Source organism: Sus scrofa, chromosome 7 (genome assembly GCF_054392235.1).
Source record: "Sus scrofa isolate SSC_HxYL_T2T_F1_AM1 chromosome 7, Sscrofa_HxYL_maternal_Yorkshire_Landrace_v2.0, whole genome shotgun sequence".
NCBI lineage: Eukaryota > Metazoa > Chordata > Mammalia > Artiodactyla > Suidae > Sus > Sus scrofa.
Genome location: NC_139389.1, coordinates 105,957,042 through 105,981,125, shown reverse-complemented (window position 1 = coordinate 105,981,125; position 24,084 = coordinate 105,957,042). Strand labels below are relative to the sequence as shown.

At 40.6% G+C, this 24,084-nt stretch overlaps 1 protein-coding gene across 19 annotated transcripts in view; it reads right to left on the bottom strand.

The window, feature by feature from the left end:
• Window positions 1–24,084, bottom strand: part of SIPA1L1 (signal induced proliferation associated 1 like 1) — a 378,208-nt gene that overhangs the window by 264,859 nt on the left and 89,265 nt on the right. For 13 of the 19 annotated variants that reach the window (XM_021099433.2, XM_013989140.3, XM_013989146.3 and 10 more), the window contains one exon: window positions 23,445–23,511. The exons of 3 other annotated variants lie outside the window; for them this stretch is intronic. The gene's annotated coding sequence lies outside the window, so the exon portion shown is untranslated. Of the gene's footprint in view, window positions 1–14,792; window positions 14,859–23,444; window positions 23,512–24,084 lie in introns of all 19 variants that reach the window. 3 more of the 19 variants (XM_084969649.1, XM_021099436.2, XM_084969653.1) reach the window with 1 other exon arrangement.

Genomic DNA, 24,084 nt, shown 5'->3' with positions numbered 1-24,084 from the left:
CTGTATGGGAGCTGTCCCTGTGACTTCCTTTCTTTCCAAGAAAAGGGAAGTTGCCACTACGGCTACAGATATACGTATATGGCACATAAGATTCTGAGTTTACTTTGGTCTTTAAAGTCTCAATTCTACTTAAGAGAAATTATTTTGCTTAATTCACTTAACATAACAAGACTGTAATCATCAAGAAAAATCATTTGGTCATGACAGTGTCCAGGAAGGAATTCTACAAGCACATCTGTTGCTTTTCCAAAGGTTCTATTACAGAAATTATCTCAAGTATATTCAACATCTGCAGTGTCTTCTGCTTCAGTCTGATTAGCGGCTTCTGTTTAAAAACCAATTTTATTTTGACCCTTTCAAAAGCCCCTCAGGAAGATTATAAGAAACTACAACACGTATTAAAAATCTTTGTCAATGATTAAATTTAACCAGATTTCAAAACCAATATATTAATTAGCCTCAAAGATTATTTCCTTATAAAATATTCTAAAAACAACAGGCAGTGCCCAGAATACTACTAAGGTCTTATGGATAACGCATTAACGAACCCTCTCACACTAGAGACGGGGCTGCAAAATTATAAAATGGAGTTATGAAAGGCTAAGTATTTTCAGAGATGGAAGGACACACTGAAATTTCTTTTAGTACAAAAATCAAGTCAAAAAGACTTTTTGAACTCAAGAGCTGTAAGCACAAAAATTTATCTCCCCACCTGTTCCTATAAACTGGCTTCCAGATGAATGACAGCCACAAGCTTCCAAAGAGTATTTCAACAATCCCATCAGTGTGCATCCCGCCACATCACAATGCTACCTTATCTTGAAGAAAATGCAAAAGGTCAGAAACAGCCTCTCTTAGGGTGACTGAATCCGCAGGTAAACGTATTTCCCTCATATTCTGCTGTTACCTTGCCGTCAGAAAAACAAATCATATTTAATTTTTATATACATTTATTTCAAATTTCTCATTATTAAATGTTAACAAGGTAACACTTTTTCATAATTAATTACTAGAATTACAAAAATAAATTCCAAGTGGCTGGGGCAAAAAAAAAAAAAAAATCCCATTATTGCTCTACACTTTGGCAAACTTTCTTGCATTTCCATCTATATTCTGGGCTTTGAGTCAAGTAAATGAAATCTTGGCTAGAAAAGAGATTATCTTAATTTAGGGTGGTGACCCTTTCTAAAGGGAATGGAAGAGAATGCCAATGTTCTATATTTTTCAAATTAGCCTAAAAGATTCTATATTTGCAGTTACTTCTATTCTATTTGGTTATTTTATCTAAAAGAAATTTTAAAGTGTTGTTCATATTTTTAAGCAACATATCAAAAGAGCATTTAAAAATCTTTATCACTAGCAAAACCAGTAGAACCCACGAGAAAGGAGTCTTAATTAAAAACTTGACCAGTTTTCCCATCGATTACAATAGTTACTCTAAGATCCATCTAACATTCATCAACAGGCCCAGATTTAGGACTTACTGTATCTGCTCGGCCGTGGAGAAACAATGATGAACAAAGTACCTGACTGTAGGAACCTCGAGGTGGCATTCTTCTGTGTCACCACTTCTAGGCTCGAAGGAAAATAAAAATGCGCTTTACAGTGAGTCCTAGCTAGTTCTGAACAAGTTTTCTCCTTATACTAATAAACGAGAAAATGTTTACTAAGACATATAAAAGTAGAACCCTCTCCAAACAGCAGTATGATGGCTCTATCTTTATAAATAATCTAGCTGGCTAAAGGGTGAAACAGACCCCTCTGGGAACTTCCGGGCAGTAACACAAGCACAACAGCCACCATGGGTCTGGCTGGAACTGAGTCTTCTTTGGGACTTGGGAAGCCAGCCCAGGGAAGGCGACACAGAGGCCCCCTCTTAATGCTTCGGCCAGCCTTACGACCCTGGGAAAGACTCCCTACGCAAGACTGGATCTGAAAAAGACCCATAAATAACCCCCTACCTAGAGCTGACTTAGAGGTGGAATATGCAAAGCAAGTCACAGAAACATCCTCGTTTCAAATAGATTTATGACAATACGACGTTTCCAGTTATCTCAGAGCCATGAACCAAACTGACAATATTCTGAACATTTATACAACCAGAATTAGAGTCCATGGAGTTCTGGTTGGGGATCGTCGGTAACGAACCCGACTAGTATCCATGAGGATGCAGGTTCAATCCCTGGCCTCGCTCAGTGGGTTCAGGATCCAGCACTGCCATGAACTGTGGTGTAGGTTGCAGATGTGGCTTGGATCTGGCACAGCTGTGGTGTAGGCTGGCAGCTATAGCTCCGATTTGGCTCCTAGCCTGGGAACCTCCATGTGCCATGGGTGCTGCCCTTAATCATCTAAGTTTTATGTCTTGCCTAGACAGTAAACCTTATATTTTTTTCCTACTGAATCTTAACTTTCCCTGGCTCTCTCTCTTAAAGAATTTAAAACAATTTTGTTTCATCCAAAGATATAGCTAAAGATAAATCAGTATGGAAAAGAAATCATACCTTCTACCTCTGTGGCAGCCACCTTCATCTGCCCCAAATCCAACAATGGTTTCTCAACACTTATGTAAAAAGAGTCTGAATTTTTTAACTAGAGATTCCAAGTCCTAGACAAGTTCCAAGCTGATTTTCCAGCTCATCTGCCTCTATACCTCTCCACAGAGCCATCACTCCAGGCAAATCGAACTGTCCCCTTACTAAACACACTCTTCACTTTACCTTTATCCCTGCCTTTTCTCTTATATCCAATCTGCATTAAGGGCCCACTGACAGCTCTCTGTAATTCCAAGGTGCATCCACCCTACTATCCCTAATTGAAGGGAAGCCTCTTCTTGGAGCCTTTGTTAATGCCCCATCTGCTGAAATGCCACAGGGCGCACTATGTGGAAGAGGAGTGTCCTTTGGAAACAAACATCACTGAAATCTCAACTCTGCCATGTGCAAGTCAGGCCCCGAGCAAGGTGCTTGCCTCCCCAACCTCAATCAGACCAACACAGGGGCCATAATAAGTACCCTGCAAGCTTTAGAGGTTTTTGGACAATATTCTGCTGCCCTGGGTTCAAACCTCAATGCTGACAACAGCAGAGGTCTGACCTTGGAAAAGGAAATGACACGCCACGAGCCTCAGCTTTCTCACTGGTCCACGGGAGTCGCTATAGAACTCTGACTCCCATGCCCTGGGTCCCTCAGGCCCCATATCCCTTCCTCAGGAGTGGCCGCCCTTCCTCTCTCTGGGCCCCCATCGCACCCTGTGTTCCCTTCTGTCTCTCCCATCGGACACTCCTCCTTCACTGGCAGCTTTCTGGCCTGAGCGCAGACTGTCGTATTTGCAGTATGAAGGGTCTCATAGGTATAAATCAAAGCACACAAGTTAAAAAAAAAAAAAATCAAAGCACTGAGTCCGAGGCTGAGAAACAAAGGAAAACACCTGTTGAACTGCTGCATCCTCTTTAAGATCCAGTTCAAAGCATAATAGCTGCAACTCAGCGAAGTCTGGAGACAGAGGAAGGCTCCAGCCCTCAGCTGCTACCTACACCTCTGTAGTTTCCCCAAGGAAGGTTGCTTAGCGTTGGAGGCTCCGCCCCACTTCATCAATTCATCTCTAACACAACCTCCCACACCCTCCCCTGTACTTTAATTTTTTCCATCATTTTATCTCCCTGATCAGTAGCTGGAAGAAGGCAAGACCTCTGCGTGGCAGGCCCTTCTTTCCAGTCCCTCCTCCCCCCATAGAACAGGAATTGAATATATTAAAAGGGAATATTAAAGTCTCTAAAAATAAACCATCCAAATCACAAGGCTGCTCTGCCACGTGAGTCATCGCCTCCAAGACCCCCAAGTCAAGGTGTGAAGAGACCTAGACATCCTTCTTACCTTTCAGGAAGGAATTCAACAAAATCTCTTAAAATCAAAAGAAAAAATGTTCCCTGAATAAGGTTTTCATTAGTGCTAACAAAATCAGAAACAACAGAAAACAGTGAACTGAAACCAAAAATGTCAGGGGAAAAAATTCTGTCCTTTCAAACTTAATAATGTCCACGGTACTTTAATATTCTTCTATCACCAAGCCAAATACTTTTCTTAGAAGAATAAATCAATGCTTTACATTCCATATTCATGAGTAGTTATAAAAATAAACTAGCATACACTCTAGAAGAGCTTTTTAGAGTTATTGATTAATCAAATTAATGAAAGTTGACTTATAAAACATCTTTTGAACTCGTTATTTTCCAGTGTGGCTATCACCTCATTAAAACATCTGTTTTCTATCTCCAACATTTCAGAATCAACAAACTTATAACAAAAACAGAACCCTCCCCACCCTACCCCCCTTTTTAGTGAGGGGTGGCAGCAGAAAAGAAGAGGAAAAGGTTGTGAATCTGGAACAAAATACTGACTTTCCCCTCTTCTCGTGTGGAACACACTCCTTGACACTGTAAAAAGAAACAGAGGGAGTTCCCGTGGTGGCTCAGTGGTTAACGAATCTGACTAGGAACCTTGAGGTTGCGGGTTCGGTCCCTGCCCTTGCTCAGTGGGTTAAGGATCCGGCGTTGCCATGAGCTGTGGTGTAGGTTGCAGACGCGGCTCGGATCCCGCGTTGCTGTGGCTGTGGCGTAGGCCAGTGGCTACAGCTCCGATTGGATCCCTAGCCTGGGAACCTCCATATGCCGCGGGAGCGGCCCAAAGAAATAACAAAAAAAAGACCCCCCCCCCCAAAAAAAAGTTAAATATACGAAAAAAAAAAAAAAGAGAAATTTCAATTTAATTCTGAGTTCACTGAAGCCTGAGGAGCTAAAACAGAAACTTAGCAGAAACCAGCATCCTTTGTACAACTCTCTTCTCTGTAAAGTCTCCTTGGAGAGCCCCACTCCGCCTCTCCCTGGGACACCAGAGATGAGTTGCTGGAAATGTTCTTCCCAAGCTAAACGCCAGTTATTTGATCAAATCAAAGAATGCTAAGCAGGGAAGCCAGAGGAGAAAAAAAACCCTGCTCGCCTAGGATTTTTGGATCAATTCCAAGAACTTTCCATCTCCCACTGCCAGCAGCACCCATCAATTCCCATAGTAACCAGCCCACAGCTTTCCAACTGGTCCAAAAGGGAGGCACACAGGCTACAGACAGAAACACAGAAGAGCACGACCCAAACCACAGCATCAATCCAATCACTGCTAGAGTTCCCGTCATGGCTCAGTGGGTTAAGAACCCAACCAGTATCCATGAGGATTTGGTTCGATCCCCGGCCTTGCTCAGAGGGTTAAGGATCCAGCATTGCTGTGAACTGTGGTGTAGACCACAGACACAGTTCCGATCCCACTTTGCTATGGCTGTGGTATAGGCCTCAGCTATAGCTCCTATTTCACCCCTAGCCCAGAAACTTCCATATGCCATGGGTGCAGCCCTTTAAAAGAGAAAAAATAAACAAGTAAATAAAAATCCAATCACTGCTGAATGGCTTAAACACTCCAATTCTATCTCCTGGCTTCCCTTAACTCCCGGGTTACCAGGTAGTTCTCTCCTTTCTCCCATCAACTTGATACTGAGGTAATGAAGGGGACTTTTTTTTCTCTAGGGCTCTGAACAAAACAATTTTCTGTTTTCTGATGCAATCTCGATTCCAGTCTATTTCATACTAAAGCAATCGTGTCTCCCCACCACACTGTGCATAAATGTTTGCTGACTGAATGAATCCTCTCTCTGGTATAGAAATAAAGTTTGCAAAGATATGGGGGTATAGATTTGAGATCCAGGATAAGGATGAAGAAGCTGTATTTCCGAAATGAATGAGAAAAGGGGGCTGGGGGGGGTGGAGACGACCTTATATTTGTGAAGAAGAGGGTTACTTATGCTGACTATGCAGGAGCTGGGGAGTGGAGAAGGACTCCAAGGGCTGAGAGCATTTCTGTCCCCAAAACACTCAATCAAGGGCCCTGCAATCAGCAACTGTACCTCGTGAAAAGTGATTTTCAGCACAGAAAGGGCAATGATCAGAACTAGGTGATGATTTTAAAATTGTGAAAGGAAAAAAATTACTCAGCTAATTCTAACATGTGCACCTATAGTATTGACTATGTTGCTCAGATTTTTTTTTAATTAAAAAGTAAGGTAGAGAATCAAATTAAAAGTGCTCGCATGGGCTACAAATCAATCCTGCAAGATTTCACATCTTCAACAAAATTTGATGGCTCTAAGGAAAAGGTGACAGGAGGTGCTGCAAAAAGAGGTACTTGCCATTGCCCAGGAGCCCATGTCTCTTTGATAGGATGCATGTAGTTTCCTTAGGAGAGATGCTTAGTAATGCAGCTGTAGCGTTATAGCATACACATGCATACATTTAAAGTTTTATTTTATTTGCCTTTTTTTTTTTTTTTTTTTAGGGCCACACTTGCTGCATGGAAGATCCCCGGAATGCAGTGTAGGATCTGAGCCAGGTCTGCAACCTACACCACAGCTCAAGGGAAGGCCAGAGGTCGAACCTGCATCCTCATGGATACTAGTTAGGCTCATTACCACAAAGGGAACTTCCTAAAAAATTTTTTTAATGATTTTTATTTTTTTTTCCATTATAGCTGGTTTACAGTGTTCTGTCAATTTTCTACTGTACAGCAAGATGACCCAGTCACATATACATGTATACATTATTTTTTCTCACATTATCATGCTCCATCATAAGTGACTAGATATAGTTCCCAGTGCTATATAGCAGGCTCTCACTGCTTATCCATTCCAAAGGAAATAGTTTGCATCTCTTAACCCCAAAGTCCCAGTCCATCCCACTCCCCCTTGGCAACCACAAGTCTGTTCTCCAGGTCCATGAGTTTCTTTTCTGTGGAAAGGTTCATTTGTGCCCTATATTAGGTTCCAGATATAAGTGATATCAGATGGTATTTGCCTTTCTCTTTCTGACTTAATTCACTCAGTATGAGAGTCTCTAGTTCCATCCATGTGCTGCAAAGGGCATTATTTTGTTCTTTTTTATGGCTGAGTAGTATTCCATCTTCTTAATCCATTCATCTGTTGATGGACATTTAGGTTGTTTACATGCCTTGGCTCTAAACTTTTAATAGATACCCCCAACTTACTTTCTAGCAAGGATCCTACAGCAATATAGATGAGTTCTTTAAAAGTTCACCTACTTTTGGAGTTCCCAGCATGGCACAGTGGTTAACAAATCTGACTAGGAACCATGAGCTTGCAGGTTCGATCCCTGGCCTTGCTCAGTGGATTAAGGATCCGGCATTGCTGCGAGCTGTGGTGTAGGTCACAGACACGGCTCAGATCCTGAGTTGTTGTGGCTCTGGCATAGGCCGGTGGCTATAGCTCTGATTAGACCCCTAGCCTGGGAACCTCCATATGCCGTGGGAGCAGCCCTAGAAAAGGAAAAAAGATAAAAAAAAAAAAGACAAATAAAAGTTCACCTACTTTTTCCAAGGCACGTGCTAATATTAAATAATAAAATAAAGACCCTAAAATATGACTCGCCAAAACTGTAGGAGAAATGGAAGGAAATACATGAAAATAGTAGTTTGTCCTGATAGAAAGGTAAGATTATGGGTAACTGCCCTTTTATTACCAGTAATGAATCTTTTTAAAATAAGCTTTTTAAAAAAAACAGAATGGTCTACATCAAACTACAACACTTCTGCATAGCAACTGAAACTATCAACAAAAGTTAATCAACTTAATGGGAGAGGATATTTGCAAATAATATATCTGATAAGGAATTAATGCCCAAAATATACAAAGAACTCATACAAATCAATAAGGAAAAAAAAAACTGATTAAAAAGTGGGACAGAGGATCCTTCTTGGGAATAAACATTCTTCCAAAGGCGGCATACAGTTGGCCAATGCACACATGAAAAGATGCTCAACATCACTAATCATCACAGAAATGAAAATCAAAACCAATGAGATATCACCTCACATCTGTGAGAATGGCCATCAGCAAAAAGACAAGAAACAACCAGTGTCGACAAGAATGTGGAGAAAAGGGAAGCCCTGTACACTGTTGATGGGATTATAAATTGATGCAGCCACTACGGAAAAACAATATAGAGGTTCCTCAAAAAACTGAACACAGAACTCCATATGATCCAGCAATCCCACTTCTGGGTATTTAGTTGAAGAAAACAAAAACATTAATTTGAAAAGATTTACATACCCTTATATTCACTGCAGCGTTATTTACAATAGCCAAGATGTGGAAGCAACCAAAGTGCCCATCAACAGATGAATGGATAAAATGATGTGGCCTCAGAGTTCCCTTAATGGCTCAGCAGAAACGAATATGACTAGCATCCATGAGGATGCAGGTTCGATCCCTGGCCTTTCTCAGTGAGTTAAGGATCCAGTGTTGCCATGAGCTGTGGTGCAGGTCACTGACACGGCTCAGATCCGGTGTGGCTGTGGCTGTGGCATAGGTGAGTCATATTTTAGGGTCTTTATTTTATTAAACATGAGCACAGTGCCTTGAAAATAGGAAGTCACCTTTTAAGAACTGATCTAGTTAATATCTGTCATCTGTTTATTATAATAAACCTAGTTATTAGACATATTATGGTGATCATTTTGAAATGTATATAAATACCAAATTATTATGTTGTACACCTGAAAGTAATGTTATATGTCAATTACACCTCAAATGAAAAAAAAGATGAGAAATATTTGCGCTATATACCAAATTCATAGTCAATGTTTTAAGAAAAATCTAAATTAATGTGCAAACTTATCAGTATTGAAAACTCAGAATCTAAGTCTAAAGTTCATATGGGAAAACAAATGACCAAGAATAAGAGTAACTATGAAAAAGAAGAGTAATAGAGGAAACTAGCTTTAATACTTGCCAGAGAGTAAGATGTGTTATAAACTTATGACAATTTAAAAAGTGTGAAATTGGTTCACGAATAGACCGTCAAATCAAAGGATAAAATAAAAATTCTAAAAATACTTCTGAGTTTGATATAGGATAAAACATGACATTTAAAATCAGTGCAGAAAAGATAAATTGCTCAATAAATGGCATAGGCACAACTACGCAGCCATATGGAGAGGAGAATGGGATACCAACTCACAACAAAAAAATTTAAACATTCACAAAAGAAACTACTAAAGTAATAAAAGAAAGCAAGAAACACTGTTCACACTCTGAGTGCAAAGCCTCTTTAAGTAGGACATAAAAATCCTAAACCCATGAAGTAAGAGATGAGTAAATCTGATTATCCAAAATTAATTAAATGTATACATGGCAAAAGTTACCATAAATGACCAAGTATAAACCCAGTAGAAAAATCAGCAGTTCCTATCACAAAATACTAACTTTTCTTTTCCATAAAGAGTTTATCTCATTAGATAAATGGGTAAAAGATCACAAGTCAACTCACAGAGAGAAAAACTGCTCTTAAAACCCCAATAGTATGTGCAGCCTCATTTATAATGAGGGAAAGGCATGGGAAAACCACAATGAGATTCCCCCTTTTCAGCTATGAAATTGACTCGGATGAAAAGGTTTAATCATTACTGGCAAGAGGGAAGAGGAAGGCATACACTGCTGATGGGAGTATAAATTTGTGCAATGTCTTTGGAAGACAGTTTAGCAATACTTATATAAGATGTGAAGATAGATATTCTTGCTTTTGGTTTGTTTTTGTTGTTTTTTTTTAAGTGGGGGAAGCAATTTATTATATCAAAGAAGCATAAATGTACAACAGATGGCAATGCTTTTTTTTTTTTTTTTTTTTCTATTCTTGGCAGGGTCCCTTTTTAGCTGAATGGCTTTTGCTTCTTCTTCCCTTTTTTTTGGGCGGGGGGTAGAGGGGGAACTATGTCTGCAACATGCAGAAATTCCTGGGCCAGGGATAGAACCCGTGCCACAGCAGCAACCCAAGCCACAGCTGTGACAATGCCAGATCCTTAACCTACTGAGCCACCAGGGAATTTCATTGCTGCTGCTGCTACTGCTGCTGCTTCTCTTTTTTTTTCAATTGAAGTATATTTGACATACAACACATATTTTGTCTTTTTTTAGATCCGCATCTGCAGCATATGGAAGTTCCCAGGCTACATGTCCAATAACAGCTGCAGCTGCTGGCCTATGCCACAGCTACAGTCACAGCAATGAAGGATCTGAGCTGTATCCGTGACCTACACTGCAGCTTGTGGCAACGCCAGATCCTCAACCCACTGAGCAAAGCCAGGAATCGAACCCTCGTGGATACTAATTGGGCTCTTAACCCACTGAGTCACAGCAGGAACTCCTACAATATTGTATTAGTGGCACATGCACAACATAGTGATTCAACATTTGTGAGATGATCCCCACAATCGGTTTAGTTGCCATCAGTCACCATACAAAGTTAACACAGTATTTCTGACTGTATTCCTGTGCTGTACGTTACACTCCCATGACTTATTTTATACAGAGAAATCCGTACCTCTTGATCCCCTTCACCCCATCTGCCCTCCCCAAACCCCCTCTCCTCTGGCAACTACCAATCCGTTCTCTATATTTATGCATCTGGACTTTGCTTTGGCTTTTTTTTCTTTGTTTTGTTTTATAGATTCCACATAGAAGTGAAATCTTGAAGTATTCGTCTAAATTATTTCACTCAGCATAATGGCCTCAAGGTCCATCTATATTATAGCAATGCTAAAATTTCACCTTTTTATAGCTGAATAATATTCCGTGTGTACCTATATCATATCTTTATTCACTCACCTACTGATGGACACTTAGGCTGTTTCCATATCTTGGCAATTGCAAATAATGCTGCAATGAGCATAGGAGTGCATATATATCTTCTAGAATTACTGGTTTTGTTTCCTTCAGATAGATACTCATAAGTGGAACTGATGGAATCAAACAGCAGTTCTGTTTTCAATTTTTTGAGGAACCTCCATGTTGTTTTCCACACTGGCTGCACCAGTTTTTTGTTTTGGTTTGGTTTGATTTTTTGACTTTTTAGGGCTGCACCCGAGGCATTATGGAGGTTCCCAGGGCAGGGGTCAAATTGGAACTGTAGCTGCCGGCCCACGCCAAAGCCACAGCAATGCGGGATCTGGGACACATCTGCAACCTACACCACAGATCACGGCAATGGGGGATCCTTAACACACTGAGCAAGGCCAGGGATCGAACCTGCGTCCTCATGGATGCTAGTCAGATTCGCTTCCCCTGAGCCATGACAGGAACTCCCTGCAACAGTTTAAAGACACACATTTTTTAACCCAGAAACTCCTCACATAAACCAACACACTTAAAAGTTCAAGGACAACCACAGCAGCATTGTTAACAATAACAAAAGATCACAAACAACTTAAAGTCCATTATTAAGAGACTGGATAATAAAGTACAACCCTAAACTAGAAGGAAACAGAATGAAGGCATAGTATGGTATGCTACAACTTGTGTAAAAATAAATTTTAAAAAGCATACATACTAAATGCAATATGACATTTCTGGATTGAATCCTGAAAGAGAAAAAGGGCATCAGCAGAAAAGCTGGTGGAATCCGAATAAAATCTATACAGTTTAGTTTCACTGTGTAACCTTTTGGATTTTACTCTACGGGTATGTATCAGCTCTTTAAAACATAAAACTGAATTTTAAAAACACAATTCCTCTGTGACTGTACTTCCATCATTCATGGCGTTCACATCCTTCTACATTCTGCTAAGAGAAACACCCAGGTCCGCGTACTGCTTCCACACGTTCACCACTCCCGTTCCTGCACCGAAACGCACACCTGCCTCAGTTGCTAGATATCAGGTCTCTCTCCAGATTCTCTGAGAACACAGAGGAGTTGGCATGGCCTCTGGAGAGTATCTGCCACATGGCACGAGTTCAAAAATGAGAGCTGAAATTATTACGTTCTGGCCCAGTGATTCAATTTTTGATTAGTAAGAAATTTTATATTTCAAGTGTCCAAACAACCCTTCTAGGGGTTTCCTCTGAGCCTGGTTCACAATGACACAGAAGAGACAAGCAAGAGGGAAAGACGGGTGAAGCACTTCTCACTGAGGTTCTGGGGGAGACCATGGAAGTATTTTAAATAACTCGCTGTCTCTCTTTCTCAACATCTTGCTCTCTGCTAGAGCTGCAGGGAGAATAAGGATTAGTAAAATGAAATTCGGCATAATTACCTTAGAGTCAACACTTGAAAAGGGGAAACTGTGAAAACGCCTTGGATTTTCAAAAAACGTTTTCCACAAATGCCACTAAAATGATTTTCAAAGAAACACTATTTAGAAATAGATAAAAATGCTAAAACTCCAATTTAGACCAAGTTTTGCTTTTCTATGATATCTTCTCAGGAAAAACCTTGGGGGCAGCAGCCGGAAGAATGCCCAAAGGAAAAAAATTCTAGCCTTCACCACCATCAAAACTTAGTTTTCTAAATATTCAAAATATAAAAGACTTAGAAAAAACTCTGAGGTCCTTGAATGCGTAAAAAAATACTACCAAGAGTTCCTGTCGTGGCTCAGTGGTTAGTGAACCTGACTAGCAAACATGAGGACACGGGTTCGATCCCTGGCCTCCCTCAGTGGGTTAAGGATCCATCATTGCCTTGAGTGTGGTGTAGGTCGCAGAGGAGAGTCGGATCCTGTGTTGCTGTGGCTGTGGCGTAGGCCGGCGGCTACAGCTCGGATTCGACTCCTAGCCTGGGAACCTCCATATGCCGCAGGTGTAGCCCGAAAAAAACAAACAAACAAACAAAAAAGACCAAAAAAACAAAAAAGAAAAGAAATACTACCGAGTTTGTCTCAAAAGCAATAATAGTGGCCTCCCATCTCCACAAACAGCCTGAGCAGCAGCACCAGAGAGCAGTTTAACCTGGGATCAACACATTATCTCTGTGGACACCCATTTTTCATCCATAAAATGAATAGACAACCGTGCAGATTCCTTCCAGGTCTCAAAGTCTATGAGACCTCTTTTCCTTCACACCCCAAATATAAACCAAGACCCCACAGTTTTTCCATACAACATACACAACAGCTCACGCATGTCCCTGTGTGCACAGCGGGAAGGAGCTTCCCCTATCACTTACTTCCTCCCTGTTTCCAGAGAGGCCTAACACAACAACAAAAGGATATTTGATTACAAACTAGTGCCACATCTGAGCAGTTCTCACATGACTGAGAAGAGAGGATTTATGCAACCGCATGCTGAAATGAAATTAATATGTGTACGTTGTACAGTGAAACAGTCACTGAATCGTGCATTCATTCATGTTTGGGATTATAAAAGCTTCAAACTTGGCTTTCATGTGATCTTTTATGGACTGGTAAGTCCACATATAACTTCTGCTGCAAGCTATCTTGACGAGTGCACACTGTGACTTGATTTTTTATTTTGTTTACCACTTTTCATAGCACAGAAAAAAGATGAGAACACTGGGGGAGAGTCACAGGCAACTTGTCCATATGCAAAGGTACATGAATGATCAGGGCAGGTCGTTCTCATTTTTTAACACAGTCCTTTAAGTTCTAACCTGCTGGGTTGAAAAGTGATTGTGTAAAAAAGCAGAACAGAGATCTGTTGAGTAGCAGCAAACACACTAAAATTACAGTGCATATTGAGAGCTCATCTCTTTCAGGGGAAATTTTCCCTCTCAAAACACAGAAATAACACTGTGTTGCTCACAAATATGGTTTTTTTCTAAAGAAGCTCCTTTCGGAGTTCCCGTCGTGGCTCAGTGGTTAACGAATCTGACTAGGAACTATGAGGTTGCAGGATCGATCCCTGGCCTTGCTCAGTGGGTTAAGGATCCGGCGTTGCCGTGAGCTGTGGTGTGGGTAGCAGAAGTGGTTCGGATCCCGCATTGCTGTGGCTCTGGTGTAGGCTGGTGGCTATGGCTCCGACTCGACCCCTAGCCTAGGAACCTCCATATGCCGCAGGAGTGGCCCAAGAAATGGTAAAAAGACAAAAAAAAAAGAAGAAGCTCCTTTCCCCTAAACAACCAGCATTTTATTGCAGAGGTGCTTTCTAAATGATATAGGGAGAGAGAAGGGTTTTCTAAGAACTATACAAATCAGTTCAAATATTCACAGAGAAAGACCCATTTGAGTAAGGATATGAAATAATATCCATTTGTCTGATTAGCCAGAAAAGCCTCCCTGAGGAAAGGAACTTGAACACATTTCAAAGGTGCCTGACAGGTGGCAAGGAGAAAGGAAAACGCCAGCAAAGAGAAAGATGTGTGTAGAAGCTGCCACTGTGGTGTCTCAAGAAGCAGCGTCACAATGTGACGTGTTGTGTGGCGAGATGGTATTTTAGTCATCAGGACAAAGCGGTGGGAGAGTACAGGTCACTGTGCACACCGAGCCTCAGTGTGCTCATCTGTCACAGGAGAAGCGTGGGCTGTGTGGCTTCCTGGGAGGCACTGCAACCCTGCCAGGTGCATGGCTTGGGAGCCCCATCTGTTAGATGGAAAGAGTGAGGCTCAGAATCCCGATGAGACCCTCTGTGAGAGTGTTTTAGAAATTCCAAAGAATGTGCACATGTCCCGTGGAGGAAGAAGAGGCATAGTGTGAAGGAGACGTCAAAAATCTCAGCTCTTGAACATTATCAACTGATAAATTAATGGTTCTATCTTTTCTTAAGAGACCAAGGGAAGAAGGAACTGCATCTGTCTTCCCTGTCATGCCAGAGAGAGGAAAGGACAAGGGCTCAGACCATCCTCTACTTTGAAGAGTGCTCTGAAAGAAGTCCTTTAAGGGAAACCAAACGACAATGGGGCCTCTTCCTGGGCGGGGGGGGGGGGGGGGGGGGGGGGGGTCATGGCGGTCACTCACTGTGTATTCCCTCGGCCCGCGGTGTCCATAATGAGGCAGGTGTTACCCTGAATATACAACACATTCCTGCGCCGTGAGAACAAAGGTGAGCAGTTAACGGAAAGGGTCTTCCAGTCCTCAGCAGCACTGAAGACAGCCTCACGCCAGCTGTGCCTCCAATGCACCGATTCCAAAATGAGGTGTGAGCTCTATTCAAAAGCTCCACAGCCATTATCACAACTTACTTGGAATTATTTAACTGCAGAATTCCACATGTATAAGTAAACTCACATTTGGTAGCAAAATAGAATCCAATAAATAAAACTAGCTTTAAAAAAACATTGGAAGCTGGAATTCCCAAGGTGGCTCGGCAGTAACGCATCCAACTAGTACCCATGAGGACGAAGGTTTGATCCCTGGCCTAGCTCAGGAGGTTAAGGATCCCAGCATTGCCGGGAGCTGTGGTGTAGCGTCACAGATGCAGCACAGGTCCCAAGTTGCTGTGGCTGTGGTGTAGGCCGGCAGCTACAGCTCTGATTCCATCCCTAGCTCGGGAACTTCCATATGCCAAGGGTGTGGCCCTTAAAAAAAAAATTAGAAGTTAATAGAGGTCTACACATTTATAAACCAGTCAGTTCCTCAAATTTAGCTCCTGCCCTTTCCCATTTCTCTAGATAAATACATGGACTTAGAGAACACTTCTACAGATAAACTCTCTCTGCTGATGGGAGTCATTCTGGTAAAACAATTTGGGAGTATCTATTACAACATCCCATGACCTGACAACTGCCTAGAGAAACATATGCCCACAGAGCCAAGGACAAGGGTATTGTTTGCAGCCTTATTTGTAATCAGAAACTATTGGAAACAACCTAGAAGATCAGTAATAGGAAAATGAGAGAAAAACTATGGTATATTCCCACGACTAGTCTATATAACATTAGGCAACAGTTCAAAAGGATAAATTAGATTTAATATCAACAAGCACAAAGAGATTTCCAAAGTATGTTACTGAATGACAAAAAAAGAGCTACTGATATTCAATATAATATCAATTTTGTGACTTTTAAAACATAAAAATAGGGCAGAAATTGACAGAACATTGTAAATCAACTATAATAAAAAATATTAAAAAATAAAACAAAAATACAGTATGTTTATATTATAACCACTGAATCAACAATGTGTTTGCCTCTAAAGAGCAAGCAAGGGAACCAGCAAGAGGAGGCAGGGTAAATCTTATAGATCCATTTATTCCTTTTATTAAAAAATTAATTTAAAAAAAAACACTTTTCAGGACATTACGGGGTTATCAAATGACAGGATTACAGAATAAGGCAAAATATAGATACTATCTCTACAACCACTGCTAAGTTAAGATCTGATCAGATGTAAAAGACAATCAACTACCAGGAGCAACCAGAAGACACTGCAAGAGAAGCCAAGGTTTTATCTGATGAAGAAGAGAAGATTCTGTCAACGTAAGTGGCAACATGAAGCTTTGGCTGTTGTAACGAATTATTATTGGTGGGAGCTGACACACACATTCTTTTTCCAGGCCAAGAACTTGACAGAAACTGAAAGAGGACTTAATGTAAAAGTGTCAAAAATTATGTTAACATCTCTAAATTAAAACAGTCATGCTTTCTTTCATCCACTGAGACTCCTTTCCCACCAGTGGCCAATGTTTATGAGAGAATGCAAACGTACGACTTAATAAAGGTCAGCTTACAGTAACAAGAACAAGGAGAGTCCCCTTCTGGTGTGGACTCTGCAGGAAATCAGGACCTTGGATGGGCACCATCTCCCTGCTTTTTCTGTGACCTGTCAGTGAACCACCAGCCAGGCTCTCTCTTATATAACCATCCATCTACATTTCTCAGGGAAAATAAAACAGCTCTCAATTCAGGGAGCTGCCTCACCCACATTACATCTATCTGTAACAGCTGCTAGAGTGTAAAAGGAAGGAAGGGGAGGGGGGAGAAGAGAAGTAACTAATTTGTCGTTACAAAACTCCATATAGTCAATATAAGCTCTACTTTAATGCACTGTTCTCATTTTTAGTAACTATAATGTCCTAAGATATAACGCAAAATAAAAATTACAGAAAAGTAAATAGGAGTTCCCATTGTGGCTCAGTGATTAACAAATTCGACTAGGAACCATGAGGTTGCAGGTTCGATCCCTGGCCTTACTCAGTGGGTTAAGGATCCGGCGTTGCCATGAGCTGTGGTGCAGGTCGCAGATGCGGCTTGGATCCTGCGTTGCTGTGGCTGTGGTGTAGGCTGGCAGCTACAGCTCCGATTATACCCCTAGCCTGGGAATCTCCACATGCTGTGGGAGCGGCCCTAGAAAAGGCAAAAAAAAAGAGAAAAAAAAAGAAAAAGAAAAAGAAAAGTAAATAATAACAGAATGTCCTCATCATATCATTAAGTATAAAACATATCTTATAAAACAGCATGCAAAGTATGGTCCCAATTTTCCTTTTAAAACATATACATAGCCATGCAGAAGAACAAAAATGAAAGACAACTGTTAAAGTATCAGTAGTCCTAAAAAGCAAATGACCCAGTTTCTTCTATAAGAGATTACATGGAAAAAAGAAGGGAAGGGGAAATGTCACAGATGAAGAAAGACTGAAAAGAGACAAATGCAATGTGTTCATCAGGCTTGGATCCTGATCCCTACAAACTGAAAAATGACAATTTTGAGACAAAGGAGGAAAGCCAACATGGATCCAGGACAAACTAGAAATAAATAATGTTAACTGATAATCATTAATGTCATTAAAGGTAATGATATTGTGACTATTTTTTAAGTTATGATCTGTTAAAAAATACTAAAGTATTTATACGTTAAATAGTTTACTACCTAGGTTTGCTTTAAAATTTAAAAAAAAAATTTTTTTAAACCATGAAAACAGGATGAAAATAAATGGAACAAGAAAGGCAAGATGTTAGTACTTGTTGAAGCTAGACACTGTGCTATTCTCGTGAGTGTGTTTGAAAAATTTCACACAAAAAAGTGAAAATGCTTGTAGAGATAGTTATCTCTGGGTGGTAGAGACTGGGTGTTCTGGTAGGAATTTGGGTGATTTTTACTTTGACATCTGTGCTTTTTAGGAACATCCACATTTTATACAATAAATATGAATTACTTTGGTTACTTGAAGAAATGAAAGTTACTCCTTTAGTGGATGGATGGATGGATGGACGGACGGGTCTTTCAATGTCCAGGTCCAATACTGCCACCTCCATGGACTTATTAATTCTCCCTCTACGGACACCTCAAGGCATTTTCACTTGTGCTTCCACTAAAGGCCTAATTACATTTGAACATTTATTATGACAGTTTTAAATTATGTTCTTAGCGCCCCCTCTAGAAAAACAAGGAACATTTCTTTTTTATATATTTCTATCCCGGTCAGCACTACAACTGGCATGAGATAGTTACACACTTAATTAACTTTTCCACTAACAAATCCAGGGAAGAAACAAAGTGGCAACAGTAAAATACCTTACTGCTTACAACTATGAACGATTTAAAGCTAGAACATGCCCAGAGGTCCCTATACCCAATAAAGTATTACCTGGTCAGTTCTCAAACCATTTATTTTCCAAATGACTGGGAAAGAAATAGCAAATGAAAAACATCAGTCAGTAGCAGAAAGGGGTCAGTTACTGAATTAAGGTTGACTTTTTTTTAAATGACTCCTTGGGGGAAAAAAAAAAAAAATTGAAGTCTATTCATTCTTGAGCAACCCATTACTTAACCTACTGAAAACTCATCCAGAGTACGCATCAGTTCATTTTCATCAAGGAAACCATCATGAGAAGAACACAGAACGCGCCATGTGCTGAGGCAGAGGTTTGAGAAACATCTCCTGCTCTGCAAAGGCGGATGTCATTTGGAAGGGCTGTCCACCCACACTGCTCGTACTTCCTCATGGACTCACTAGAGATTCTGGCATGTTTTGTGCAGACGTGAAGAACAGCTTCCCTCAAGCCTAGGGCCTTGCTTAAAAGTCATTCCCAAAAAGATACACTAAAGCCCTCCTCCCAGGAGAAGTACCAAAACCTCCAAACAAGGCATCTGGATGTCCCTATCAGGAACACTTTCCCCACCACAGGACCTGAGTTCTGCCTGCATGACTTTGGTGAAAACCACTACAGCACTAGTGAAGACATTTACAGCTTCCTTTTGTATCTAAAATACTCTTAGGTAATGACAAGCATTAAAACAAAACCCAGGTTTTAACGTAAAACCCCCACCCCTAAGGGTTTCTCAAGCTCTTTGAGAAACATCAGTATTTCATGAAGAACTGGCAGATACAAGCTCTCCCCAGGTTTCACCTCTCATTCCATCCTGGGATGGAAGCCAGGGGTTCAAAATGCTTACACTCGCCCAACTTTTTAAGGCAGGGAGAGGAGGCAGGCAGCGGACCTGACCTCCACCCGCATCCATACACTGTTCATGTTCTTGCTTCTCTATTTCCTGATTCTTAACTTTAGAAGTTCAAATCTCCTATTAGCAAATTTTAAGTGTATTAATCAAGAAAGAGGGTAACATGGCATCATTATAAAGAATCATACCCATACAAATCCAGGGCTTCTAAAATATGAACAGGAACTAGGAAGTAAGACACTCCTCCCAAACAACTTAATTCCTATTCTCCTTTGTTCTGTTTGTCACTAGAATGAATTTAGAAGAGGAAACATTCTATGTGGTGTGGACAGCGTGTACTCTTACCTTCTAAAGAGAAAGCTAGGAATTCAGTGAGAAGAAGTGGTCCTTCAAAAAGAGAGGCGATGCCAGATATGAGTGATAGCATATGGTATTTGTCTTTCTCTTTCTGACTTATTTCACTCAGTATGAGAGTCTCTAGTTCCATCCACGTTGCTGCAAAGCCCAGGCGGAGGGGGAGGGAGTGGGAGGGATGGGGAGCTTGGGGTTAAGGGATGCAAACTACTGCTTCTGGAGTGGATTAACAATGAGATCCTGCTGTGTAGCACTGAGAACTAGAGACTTAGGACAGAGCACAACGATGGGAGAAAAAAATCATGTATACATGTATGTGTAACTGGGTCCCATGCTGTACAGTGGGGGAAAAAAGTGTTTGGGGGAAATAACAATAAAAAATATATTAAAAAAGAGAGAGAGAGAGGCGATGACAGCATGAGCAAATGTGAAAAGGTCACGGAAGAGTCCTACAGGCTGGTTAAAACGGTCTTCTTTCTTAAGAACAAAGAAGGCAGCTTTGAATAATAAATAAGCATAATGAAATAATGCTGAAGTGACCTCCAGGCACGCCAAATTCAAGTAAAATTAGTCATGGCCAAAGATAAAAGGAAAACTCTGCAATGATCCCTTTGCTCCTCTAAATTTTTAATATTTTCCTCTTAAAGTCAGCTTTTAGTTAATAAAATTTAAGCCAGTATTTATCTGAAAAAGTTGACTCCCTATTGCATCCTCAGGGCCACTGTAAAACTCCAGTTCAAACTGACCCACAGAATCTAACAAGTCTACTGACGGTAAACATTTCAGCTGTTTTTCTTGTTGAGTTAATATGTTCAAACTCCTGTAATTAATTAATCTAAAGAAGAAAGTGTATTGGATATGAACAGCTGTTCTCTTATGTTTTAAGGAAGACATAGTTTGTTAGAAAAATGAGAAAAGAGATAGGGTGCATCACTGGATCAGAAGGGGTTCTACAGGATGGACAGTCAGGAAAAATTTTTCCAAGCTTCCATATTTTTAGCTGATTTCTAAACGTGTCATAGACATTCTATCATCTGGGTGGCCCACGTAAGGCACTTTGATGATTAGGTTTTCTTGCTACTACTCCATATGACACCAAGACGAGTCCAGGAGAATATACCAACAGGTATTTTTTTCTTTTCTGTTTTCACTTACTAAATGGCTGGGACGTCCCATAAAACAGCAAAAAGGATGTCGCTTTTGTGTGTTATACTAGGAAACTATTAGTATAAGTAAATGTGAGCAGAGTTACTCTTTTTGTTTTACTTTCAAGAAAAGAAAGAAGTGGAGAGCTTTTCAAAATTTCTTCAGTTACTCTCCCATGAAAAGAAGAAACCTGGAAGGCACTAACCAGACTGAAATAGGAGAAAAACTGAATATCTCTACTTACCTAGGAGTACATAATTGTCCACACAAGAATGGGAAAATCCAAAGAAAAATACACTTGAGGAAATTATTTAAATGTTTTAAGGTGTAAAGCACATAATTTAGTCAGAGATTGTTTTCAATTAACATCACTCTATGTTTCTTGTTGGGCATTTAGAAAGAACATAACAATTTTTTTTTTAATTTTAAAAGGAAGGGGAAAGTTTCTCCATTCAATTTTATATTTTAGAACACTACCCAAAACATAAAGTATAAGAACAATGGACGTAATAAGATACGCATAGGACTATACATAAGCTACAAGGTTTTGTGGGTTTGGGTTTTGGGGAGAGGGGTTGGAGTTTGGGGATTTTTGTTTACTTTAGGAGGAAGGGAACTGTTTTGGAATATTCCTTAAATAGTGAAAGAGCCGTTAGGAAAGAAGCATCCATTTAGAAAGTCAAGAGTCATACCACCAGCAGGTCTAGAGGATCGTTTGATCCTGGCTCCCCGATCTGCTGTCCAAGCAGACCGGTGTGTAAGAACACATAAGAAAAGACTCCCACCTCACCTAACGGATGTAATAGCATCATCAGATATCACCACCATTAAAACAAAAAAAAAAGTGATCTAAGTACCCAGGGGTTCTTCAGGTCACTAGACTAAGCAACTCAATTCAAAAGGCAAGGTGTAGGGAGTTCCCATTGTGGCACGGTGGTTAATGAATCCGACTAGAAACCATGAGGTTGCAGGTTCCATCTCTGGCCTCGCTCAGCGGGTTAAGGATCCGGCGTTGCTGTGAGCTGTGGTGTAGGCCGGCAGCTACAGCTCCAATTACACCCCTAGCCTGGGAACCTCCATATGCCGCAAGAGCAGCCCTAGAAAAGGCAAAAGGACAAAAAAAAAAAAAAAGACAAGGTGTAGCTGCTCCAACATAAAAGTGAAACAAGCTTGGCCTCACAGTAACGCTAGAATGAAAGGCTTCTGTTAAGAACTGTAATATTTCAGTATATTAAGCCAGAGGTGATCCTTATTTAAGAGTGTTTAAAATACCAAGACACACAGGGAGTGCACCGAAGGTGTATATTTTGGTAGTATACAGGTACAGAAGAGAGGGAAAAAAGCCAACCTTGAAAAACAACTTCCAAGATGGAGGTGAAAACCTAAGGGCACTCAAAAACATGCACTGATCTTTCGTCCTTGGCAAAGGACCTGAGCTATAGTGACCTATATGGAGCATTCCTGCAGGCTGCTGGCTTCACCACTCAACAATTTTTGATGATTCCAAAAATGCTGTGTTCCCAAAGCAGTTCCTGGGTTGTGTGGCTAATAATAATAAGAAGAAGAAGAATAAAAAGTTGGGCTCTGCAAATGGCTAAAAACTACAGACATCTAAAACTCTTTCCTGGATTCTACTTCTTTTAAAGAATGACTTGGTGAATGGTCAAATCAATGCTAACAGGAAAGTGTCCTAATGTACTTTTAAAACATTTTCAGAGATAATCGTTCCTCAATTTCTCTTACTGAAATTTCAAGGAAGGTCAGAAATAGCAAGCTCTTTGAAATCAGTGCTCCAATTACCCAGCGGGCTGCTGAAAAGAAGCCCTCAGCTCTGCACAAAGGTTTACAGAGGTGAGATGTTCAGATAACCTTGACTGTCCTTTTATGGGATGTGGCGCTCTAGAAGAGCTGACTCCTTAGGCAATTTGCTTCTGCTTCTGACAAAGCAGCAGATAAGAAAAATCCCAAACTCTTTGTTTCAGCATCTGGCTGAGAGGAAGGTTAAGTACAAAGTAACAAAACCAAAGAAACCTACACAACCCCAAACCACTAATTTTATCTGAATTTAGAAGTTCAGCATATTACAGCATTTTCAGCCTATAGAAAGGTCACTTTCAATCAAATTAAGCTATTTTTTTTAAATGCTTTCTCAATAAGAGCACCCTTTTACAACTGAGTAAAACGTTTGAGAAATGTCCACGAAAACACTGAGAAAGGCCCAGTACAGAACTGGGTCTCTCCCCAGCAGTAAGCAAGGGCAATCATGAAATTAACAGTAAACGTCAATCAAACAGATCACCCAGCCATCCCTCAACTTTTCAGGGTAGCCTTGGTATTCCAAACTAGTAGGACTGCTTTAGGGTTAACAAGATTCTTACTTAGAACATGGGTTGCTGGGGTACAATCTCCCGTGAGATTGTAAGAAACAAATAGAGCATTTTCTGCATTTTCTGCAACGCAAGGAAAATAGACATATGTAACAAAAATGTTATTAATTTAAGTTGCCAGAAAAATTAACTGTTTAATCTATAAAGATGAGAGTGCTGAATCCAGAAATCAATGACTAAAAACCACACAGGCATCTCCCCTCTTCCCTGCTTCTGCCTCTCAGCAGTAAAACAACAAACGGGGGAAAAACAAAACAAAACAAAAAAAAACAGTGGAGAAAAATATAGAATCTACATTTAAGTGGCAGGTCTTCTAAGAATGAACCTGCGAGTAGCATTTCCTCCCCCCCACCTGGCTTTTGTGACTAATCTACCAACTCACCAGATTCCACTTCAAAGTTGGAAGTAAATCTTGCTTCAGAGTCTGATGTGAGGTATTCTCGCAAAACCTAGAGTAAAATAATCATGCGCTTTAGTACGAAAAAGATTATTTCTGAATGCTCAAAACATACAACTGCACCTCATAGTACTGGGATGCGGGGATCACAGCTACCAATCAGCTCATTATTGTGAAATGTCATACTTTACCTTTAAAAGCCTCTTTAACTTGTAATCTCTTTCTGTGTAGTTTAACACACATTTAAATTTAAGCCAACCAATAGCCACTCCCACTTAAACAACAAATTGTTAGCCTGGCTATCCAGGCTCTAGGCAGACTGCCAATCCCGGCCTCATCCCATGTTATCTGATCAGGAAGTCTGGGGAGAAACCCAGACCCTGCATGAATAAGAAGCACCCCTCATAAGATATTTCTGATGTGGCTGGTTCACCACCTGCCTACAGGAACCACTGGTCCAACCAGTGGTTCTCAAGAGGGAGCAATTCTGTACCCCAGGAAACTTTTTTGGGTGTCACAACAGAGGAAATGGACCACTACCAGAATTTAATGGGTAGAAGCAAAGGATGCTGCTAAATATCCTGCAAGGCACAGAACAGGACCAAGAATTATCCAGCCCAAAATG